Source organism: Protopterus annectens, chromosome 3.part0 (genome assembly GCF_019279795.1).
Source record: "Protopterus annectens isolate FY-2018-M chromosome 3.part0, PAN1.0, whole genome shotgun sequence".
In the NCBI taxonomy this organism is placed as follows: Eukaryota; Metazoa; Chordata; order Ceratodontiformes; family Protopteridae; genus Protopterus; species Protopterus annectens.
The window spans coordinates 766,032,087-766,041,793 of record NC_056731.1 but is presented as its reverse complement, the minus strand read 5'-3'; positions in this window follow the sequence as shown (position 1 = coordinate 766,041,793).

The window sequence follows — 9,707 nt, the reverse complement described above, 5'->3', positions numbered from 1 at the left end:
ATTTTAAGAAGAACAGACCAAAAGTATGAGCCAAACATTTCAGACATTCTGTAAAACTTAAGTCCTTGAATCAGAAGTGGTGGTATGGGTAGAGAATTTAGGCTCTTGCATCTTGTACTCAAGGTACAGGGTTTGAGTCTGAGTAACTCTAACCACCAGTCACACTTAAGTAGGGCATTTCACACACACACACACACACACACACACACACACACACACACACACACACACACACACACACACACACACACACACACACAAACACACACACACACACACACACACACACACACACACACACACACACACACATACAATAAGAAATATGCAGTTCTCACATAATAAGAAATATGCAGCTCTCACACCTCTCACATAATAAGAAATATGCAGCTCTCGCATAATAAGAAATACAAACTTGGCAGCTGTCACATAATAAGGAATGCAAACCCACATAATAAGAAATACAATCCTTGGACATCACACAGACATATTCTTGGACATAAAATAAGAAATGCATCTCTCATATAATGTAAACAGCAATACATAAAATAAGAATTGTTTCTCTTGGACATAAAATATAAAAAGCTCATAAAATAAGAATGCAGCAAGCCCAAAACAGCAATACATTTCTCACAGACAGCTCTCATATAACATAAGAATGCAGCGAAGCCCAAACAGTGATACATAAAATAAGAACCATTTCTCTCGGACATAAAATAAGAAATGCAGCTCACATAAAATAAGAATGCAGTGAGCCCAAAGAAAACCTTTGATATAATTCAATTTTTTTTTACCTTTGTGCTCTGCCTGAATAAGAAGAGGAAAAACCCATGGACTGGTCCAACAAATGGCAGTTGAATTCTGACAGGCTGTCGTGAAGCTGACATCATCGTGCATGCCCTGCATGTGATGATGTCAGGAACAAATTCATCCCCCCAAAAAAACTTCAAAAAAACCCTGGGAAATTCGGAAATTAAAGGGGCCAATTGGGAATTTGTGGCACCCCAATATTTTGCCCTCAAAACTGGAATTTACTGAGGAATTTGGTATGGTTGAGAGGTATGACCTTGATATATTCCCGCTGTACTTTTTACAATTTACTCATGCTTTTTTTTTTTTTTAATAAGGTTTCCATATTGTTATTCCATACTCAAGTTTGGGTCTAATGTAACTAACAAACAATGACCTCATCATTTCTGATTTCCTAGACTTTATAATTTTTTATACAACCTATAGCTCTGTAACTATTATTAACCAATTTGTTGATATGATTAGAAAAACTCAAAGGTGGATCTACTCATATACCCAGGTCCTTAAATGACTCTACAGTTTCAATCCCTGTGTACTGTATTAAATATTCACCTTTCAGTTTATGTCTCTGAAATCTCATATGCTTAGTTTTTAATGTATTTATCAGCATATTATTCTTCTGTGCCCAAATTGTCAATTTAGTCAAGTTCTTTTGCAGGTATACCCTAACTGTAACGTGTAATCAGTTTACCCATTTTCAAGTCATCTCCATAAAGACTGTACAACACCTCAGATGAAAATGATAGGGCTGAAAGATAAAATCTAAATAAGCATAGGCCTAGGGTAGAACCCTGTGGGGCACCCTGACTGTAACCTTGAATTTCACCTGTCCAATATATCCTATTTGTAAGCCATGCAGCTATCCATCTTATCAAGAGTGCATCATTAGCTAGTTGTACTAATTTGTTGATCAGTGTTTTGTGTATGACCCTATCAAATACTGAAGTTAAATCTATATAAATTATATCACAGCACATTTTCTGCATTCATAGATGTTATTATATTATTATAGAACAACCTATGGTTCTATAACTATCATTAACCAATTGGTTGATATGATTAGAAATAAAAAAGAAAACAAAGCTGGAGCTACCCACATACCCATGTTATTAAATTAGTCTACAGTTTCAATCACTGTGTGTTGTATTAAATATTCACATTTTAATTTATGTCTCCCAAATTTCATATGCTTAGCTTTTGATGTATTTATATCAGCATATTATTCTTCTGTACCCAAGTGGTCAATTTAGTTAAGTGCTTTTGCAGACGTGCCCTATTGGTAACACATGTAATCATTTTACCTAAGTCATCTGCATACAGACTGTAGAACACCTCAGATAAAATACATAAATCTGAAAGATACATCCTAAACAAGTATGGGCCTAGGGCAGAGCTCTGTGGGACACCCTGACTATATCCAAGAATTTCACCTGTCCAGTTGCTGTATGATACTCCTCATGTCCTATTTGTAAGCCATGCAGCTATCCATCTTATCAAGAGTACATCAATACCTAATTGCTCTAATTTATTGGTCAGTGTTTTGTCTATGATTCTGTCAAATGCTGAACTTAAATCTATATAATTTACATTACAGCAGAATTTTCCATTCATAGCTGTTATTATATTGTTATAGAACATCATGCTGATATATGGTTTCAAGTCCCAGCCTTTCCAGTTCTGGCAATAACTTATCCAGTATTACCTTCTCCACTATTTTTCCAAAACATGAAAGTAGATTGAAGGGTCTGTATGACTCTAGATTTGTGCTACTCTCCTTTCCTTTAAAGACGGGTTTAATAACTGCATGTCTCCAATCTTGAGGAATTTCCCCATATTTATACGACCTAGTAAATAATGGATATGATGGTACTGTAAGTTCTTGCGGAAGTGTTGTCAAATTATTATTACTAATTCAGTCTCCTCTCTGTGCTTTGTTTGGATCCAGTTTGTGCAGTTCCTTTTCAATATAATCTAATTTGATTCCAGTATGTGAGGTTACCTGGATGCCACTAGGAGAACTTTTCACCTGCTTTGTGGAGCCAAACTGTTCTGCATAACATTATATAAATACATCCATAATCTGTTGTCTCTGAGAATACGTTTTAGAATCCACACACAGTTTATGAGTTTGCATGAATTTACACCTTCCACATCTTATGCATCTATAAAATGGTTTCCTATTATGGTTAATACCTTTATATGCATTTTCTTCTATTTTTTTCCTTGATATTGTCTGACACTATGCTTAATTTGTTTGTCCAACTGGTTTATTTCAGTTTTCAAAGTTGTAGTTTGACCTCTTTTCCATTTCTTATGTTTTCTCTCTCTTCTTAATAAAGTATCTTATTCTTATGGAAATATATCCTCCTGATGTGTGCCTAGATCCTCATGTTAAACTTTTTTTTATTCTTTTGCATTCAAACAATTTCTGTTTTAAAACGTTTCACATTCCTTCTGCATTTTTTTCCACTGACTGCATCACTCCAATTAGCTTTACAAAGTGACTGTTTTGCTGCCATATAATCTGTTATTAATCATTTGTGCATTGGTTTAGATTACAGTTTGACAGAATTATTTAACAACAAATTAACCTGTATAATCCCATGATCACTGCACATCAATGGTGATAAAACCTGACATGAAGTAACGATAATTTCTTTAGGAATACAAACAATGTCTAGTATGCTCCACTCCCTGGTAGTTTTTCTTTTTTTAGTCTGAAGCAATTGTTGTTCCTGAACATATATTGTAAATAATTTCCTTACTAATGTTTCTGAATCAATAAAATTCCAGTCTGTTTCTGGTAAATTTAAGTCCCCAGCCACTATATTCTTCCATCTTACGTTTCATGCAAGAAATGTATGAATTCCTCTAGTACATCAGTATACACTTCAACGATTGTTGTATGTTCCAGGATTGTCTTTATTGTCACAGTTATATTATCTATAGTATTGGTGTTATCATTGAACATATAATAATCACAGGTCTCATAGCTATCTTTAATCCCTGTCATAACATCTCCACCTGATTTTTTGTTAGAATGCCTGTTTCAGTCAAAATATTTATACCCTGGCAGAACTGTTTTCCAGTCTTTGTTCTTTAACCATGTTTTGCAAACAATAACAACATCACTCTTGTAGGAATGTAGCAAATTTTCAATAAAAAAAAAAACTTTATTGTTAATGCTCTTAGCATTAACAACCATCAGAGATGCATCAAATCCTGCTATCTGTGACATGTTAAATTTTAGACCTGGCAAAAATCCTGCTTGTTTTTGTCAAATATTGTAAATTATCTGCTATAGAAATTATCTTCCCTAATCTTGACAAGTGCACACCGTCCTGTCTGAATACATATGTGCCCAAAATTAAATTCAGATACTCTACACATTTCCGTTTTTTAACATGTATGTATTTACCCAAAAAATCTTTTTAATCACGGTGACCTGACATCTCCCTTCTATATGTGATTTGTGAAAAATACCTCCTAACACATGTACAAGCTATGTTATCTAAGAGGGCTGTAAGCTCCTTATTGACAGTTAAGAGAGTCCTTGTGGATGAGATCATTTGTACCAACATGAATAAAAACAGATCTCTACTTCCTTATATTAAAGTATTCTAAGGCCTGTCTCACATCCTCTATTTTTGCTCCTGGCAAATATAACACTATTAGATGTTCATTATCTTATCTGTAAATGTTAAATATTAGTTCCTCTAATAACTGAATCCTCAATTACAAGAATAGATTTTCTGACGAGATCTGAAGAATCTTCAACTTCTAATTCAGTAATATCTGTTCTAGCGATTGTTAAAAAGGAATCATCTTTATCACCATTAGTCTTATTAATGCCACTGTTTTCATTGCTTATTACATTTGCAAGCAAACAATTCTCAACCAGCTAGCTTTGTACATCCACAACTTGAGTCTTATTGTCAATGTCTGCCTTTCTTCTCTTTTTATCTTACAGTAATATTCTTCAATCCTTCAGTGTTCAATTTTGATTTCTTCCTTTTCACCTGCCCCTTGCCTGTTTTTTCAACCTTCTCTTTGGGAAAAATTGATGCCTTTTTCTGTAGACGGAAGGTTTTCTGATAGAAAAATGTTATCATTTCCTGTAATCTATTGTTACATAACAAAGCAGGGTCGTTTTTAGTATGTATTCTCTTTGCTTTATAGACATTTATCAGTTTCTTTTTCTTCCATGTAATTTGTTGTGAACTTCTTTCTTTTATTTCCTTCTATACACTCTGAATCCTCAGTTTGCTGAATACTTGTATCCAGAATTCCAGAGTTGTCAGTGGCAATATCTTGTTTCATAGGGGTTGAGTGATCTTTATAGACAATAGACACTTCCTGTCCTCAATGTGCTCTAGTTGCTCTTTACCTAACATTATTTATCTCATTAGTCCGGTCATTAATATATGACAACAATTCTCCAAGCCGTGCCAACTGCAGAAATACAACTGTCATCAGTATGTTTAGATTTACTACTAATAATGGTAAGCAAATCATCCAACATTTGACATGTAGAATACAAATCACCAGTGTTATCAGGTGTTGCCTTTAAATATAGCATTTATTACACTGTACAAAATATTGTGCTTTAGCAAATCATTAATGGTATACTCATTTAAGGAATCCATATTCAGCTGCAAATGAATAAACTAATGTTTGAAAGTACTCATGAAACTTTTTACATCCATGCACTTTGACTAGCATTTCTTTTTCAGTTTTACCATATCTGGTTTGTACTTCAGTAAATGCTCCTTACCTGTTTGCTACTGATTTATTCTATTGTATTAGTACTACTCTTTTTCCAAAACGACAAGCATCTACTTGCAACACAGTTGATTTAGTAACATCATACTACCTCAGTGTTGGTGCTTCATTAATAAATGTTTTTGATGTTTCAAAGCTCATTTAATTTCAGTGACAATTCCCTCCCATAACATGCTCTAAAAGCTTCCTTAATGGCATCCGTATGTCTGATATATTTAGTCTTAACTTTAAGTATTGTAATAATATGAACTTTGCTAAGTAGTCTGTCATTTCTAAAATCTCAATAGATCTTTCTTATCATCAGATTTTGCCATCTGCACTATGGCTCTCACTTTTTCAGTATCTTACTTCAGATTTTCTGAGATTAATATGTGTTAATATGTGATCCATATATTTCAGAATGGTTACACAATTCTGACATGTACTTTTATTAAGTTTTAGAGTACATTGCTTTAGTCTGTCTAGCAGTATAAGTTCTAAGCAATGTTCTTGCTTGGTTTGACCCTAAAGCAACAAATCATCTGTAATATTGACTACATGATTCAGACTTTAACAATCTGAACAATGGCTTTGACAAAGTATCATAATGTAGTAACACAAGTCTAGATTTTCCTATAAGCACACTAAATGTACAAAGCTTTAAGCTTTCCTTACCTAAATGACAAAAGCCCTGTTTAGTGTTCAGTACTAAAGAGGTATTTTGCCTTAAACATAGACACAAATTCAACTTTTAGCAATAGATAATGCTCTCTTTTAATCACTTTATTTGAATCTTGCAATTCTATATTGATTCTTAGTTCATCCTATTCCACTGTTATGACCAGACTGATAACTCATTCTGTAGGTTCTGTTTCACAGTAACACCCAAGATATCCATTCTTTTAAATTTCTACTTTCTTTTGTCATTTAGAGCTACTCTTACTTTTCTATCTGTATGGACCACATCTGGAAATACTTTCATATGGTATTCTCATGGCAGCAACCTATAGAAGTGAACAACCTTGTACACTTGTGTAAAATATCATTGCTTGAACCAGTCACTGTATTTTTTGATTAACAGCTTCAGCTTTCTGCACATCATTTTTACTGTGAGTATTCAAACCATTTAAACTAAATTGTTAGTCTGCTTAGCAATCTGGTTACTGTATGCCTTTACACATTTCAGAGAAACATTTATGCTGGAGACCCTGACATCCTCACAAATATGTGATGTTTTTCTGCTTGCATGTTCTGTAGTCATTTTATCATACCTGCCTCTCTTCTTACATGGCCTGTAGTCATTTTATCATACCGGTCTGCTCATGCTAATTAGCTCAGTATATTAGGCAAATTTGCAACCTGAAATAAAAAATATATCTCTCTTATTTGTATCTTACTTTCACAGTCATGTACCAATAGCATCTGACCCATAGGTTTTGATTTGTGTCCTGAATTAACAAAGTATCTGATTTGCTCACTTTAAATTTTTAGATGTAGGATTCTTCAAACGATTACACTCAGCTCCTGTGCCAAGCTTAAATTCAATACTTTTGGCACTTCTGTTTTTAATCCAGCAACTGCCTTCAGCACATTGGGTAAGTCTGCACTGTCTTCTGCATCTGCATGTGCACAGTACCAGCAAATATTCTGTTTCTTCCTCATTTTAGTACCTATAACATGTAGACTCAACACTCATTTATTTATTTTTATAAATTTTGCAGTGATTTCTGCTGCTACATTGCCTGTTTATTTATTTTGTGCTTGTTACCACATTTAGAGCATACAGTTTTGTTTTCAACTGTACATTTCCTTATCATCATTTTGAGCAGCTTGTGGATCTCTCTGTTATTATTTACATTTCAAACTTACTGCTTTGGTTTATTTCACTTTATTTTAGGCAAAGTTTTAATTTTACATACATCACCTCTTCTGTTAACTCTTTTAGTCGCATGCTAGAAAGTTTGCTCACTATGTACACATCTAGTACATTATTATATAATGTCAAAGCTGATTAACTAACTCATGTAAACATCAATACTTTCTTACAAACCCACCAAGATTTGCTGTGAAAGGCAAATGTCTGACAAATAGCACATTTTTGTTCACAATATTCCTTAAATGTCTGTCTGATAACTTTCAGTTTGCTTCCTGTTCTGTGACATATAGAAATGTTGCACATTGTACCTTCTCTGGTTTTATTGCAGTCCCACTTATAAGATACAGCTCAAACTTCAAGATTCATAGCTTTCATCTTTCTGACAGATTATCTTGCAGTATTAGAAAAGTTGGTGTTTGTAGCAGTTTCATTGTTTAAGCAACCTCTCAAAAATAGTTTAGCAGTTTAACAAGAGGAACATATGAAATGTGATTTTACTGACAAAAATTGAGACAATTAAAATGTGAAAAAAGAAGAATGTTGATTGTTATTACTTGTACATGCAAAACAATTTCCATCTCGTAGCAGAAATTATTGTCTTTAGTTTTCCTCTGAACAGCCATCAGGGTAATTTACCATTCTGACACTGTGTAACATTTGGTTATTAAAAAAAATATCATGATGGCTAAGTAATAACACAGAAGGAAAATTAATGTTCACAGCTCAAAATCTTTACTGCAGCTCAGATGTGACACAGTTAAGGTCATATGACATGTACCCAATATGACTGCACCAAAATAAATAAATAAATAAATAAATAAATAAATAAAAGTACACGTACTCTATATCATACTGTCCTGATCAAATTTTGCTTTCGAAACATTACATAGGTTCTCACACATACATTAAATGTCTACTGGTACACTCAGTAATGACTGGTGCACAATGTATGATAAGTATGATTAATCAGATGTCTTACACTTATATCATGGACTGTAGGCATGTTATGCAAAGCTCCCTCCCTATGTACAGAATGCTTGCTCCTGTAATGTGAGTTGGTTGTGTGATCCTTCACATCCAAATGAATGATAACACAACAGGCAATAAATACATGGCTATGGCCATTTCCTTCATCTGATATACATGTGCCATTTTCATCCATGGGGTTTTTGAGGGAAAGATAAAAGTGAAAGTTAACTACTGATTCAGTTTGCTTTATCTATTGCAACTACATGCTATGTTTCTGTATAAATTCTGTATTTAATTTGGTGGGTTTATCTTTTTAGTATAACCATTTATGATGAACATATCTCTGGAGCTGAGGTTACCATTCTTGAAGATTTTAGTTTGATTTAACAAAGAGAGGAGTTTGCCAAACTGGCCTAGTGTAATTAAGTGTAAGGCAGGACTCTTTCAGATGCCACACATTAGGCGATATACAACATACTTAATTTCTAAACTATACCATGTTCTACATGGAGATGACATTGCCTGCTAACATTCTGAAGTATAAATTTAGTGTTATTACTGATGGTGTACAATACATAGACTGTATAAACGTTGCTCCATTTACTTCTTCAGTGGTTGTACTTCCACTTTTAAGTGTAATCACTTTGACACGCGGACACATTCTGACTATTTGGCAAGCAACATTTAACACGCTTTGTAAAAGTTGAACGGTATGGGTGAGATCAGAATTCACCGGTATTTTAAATGTACATTATTTCCACATTTAGTTTTCAAGACTTAATGGTAAAATAATGTTATCACATCACGCCCGTCAACCATTTAGGGCAAGAATTCTGGACAACGCCAAAAATAATGGAGTGGGGGAAAAAGGCCCCAAATCAGGGTCAGATGTGGAATGTTTACTCTTATAAACTTAGAAAGTTGCTAGAATAACATTTTTTGCACTAGCATATGCCCCCCCCCCCCCCCCCATGACTGTAATATCAAAAGTCGCAAAATAGTACGCATTTCTGAAAGATATAAAGGGAAGTCTAAAACTCAACTGTCTCTGCCAGTATTTGACAATTTCAGTCTCCGAAATGTTTAGCGGTAAACCGTAAATTTTGTGAGGAACAGTCCAAAAATATGAAGCAAAAACTGAACACCCTAAGAAGTCCTGGACAGTTGAGAAGTATGCGGGTAATGAAAGAGGTTATCCCAAACAGGGATGGCTAAATAATCACATTCTCCAGTTCTTATGTCATCACTAGAGGATCAGAATCACAAACTGTACAGTTATTGAGCCCCCAAA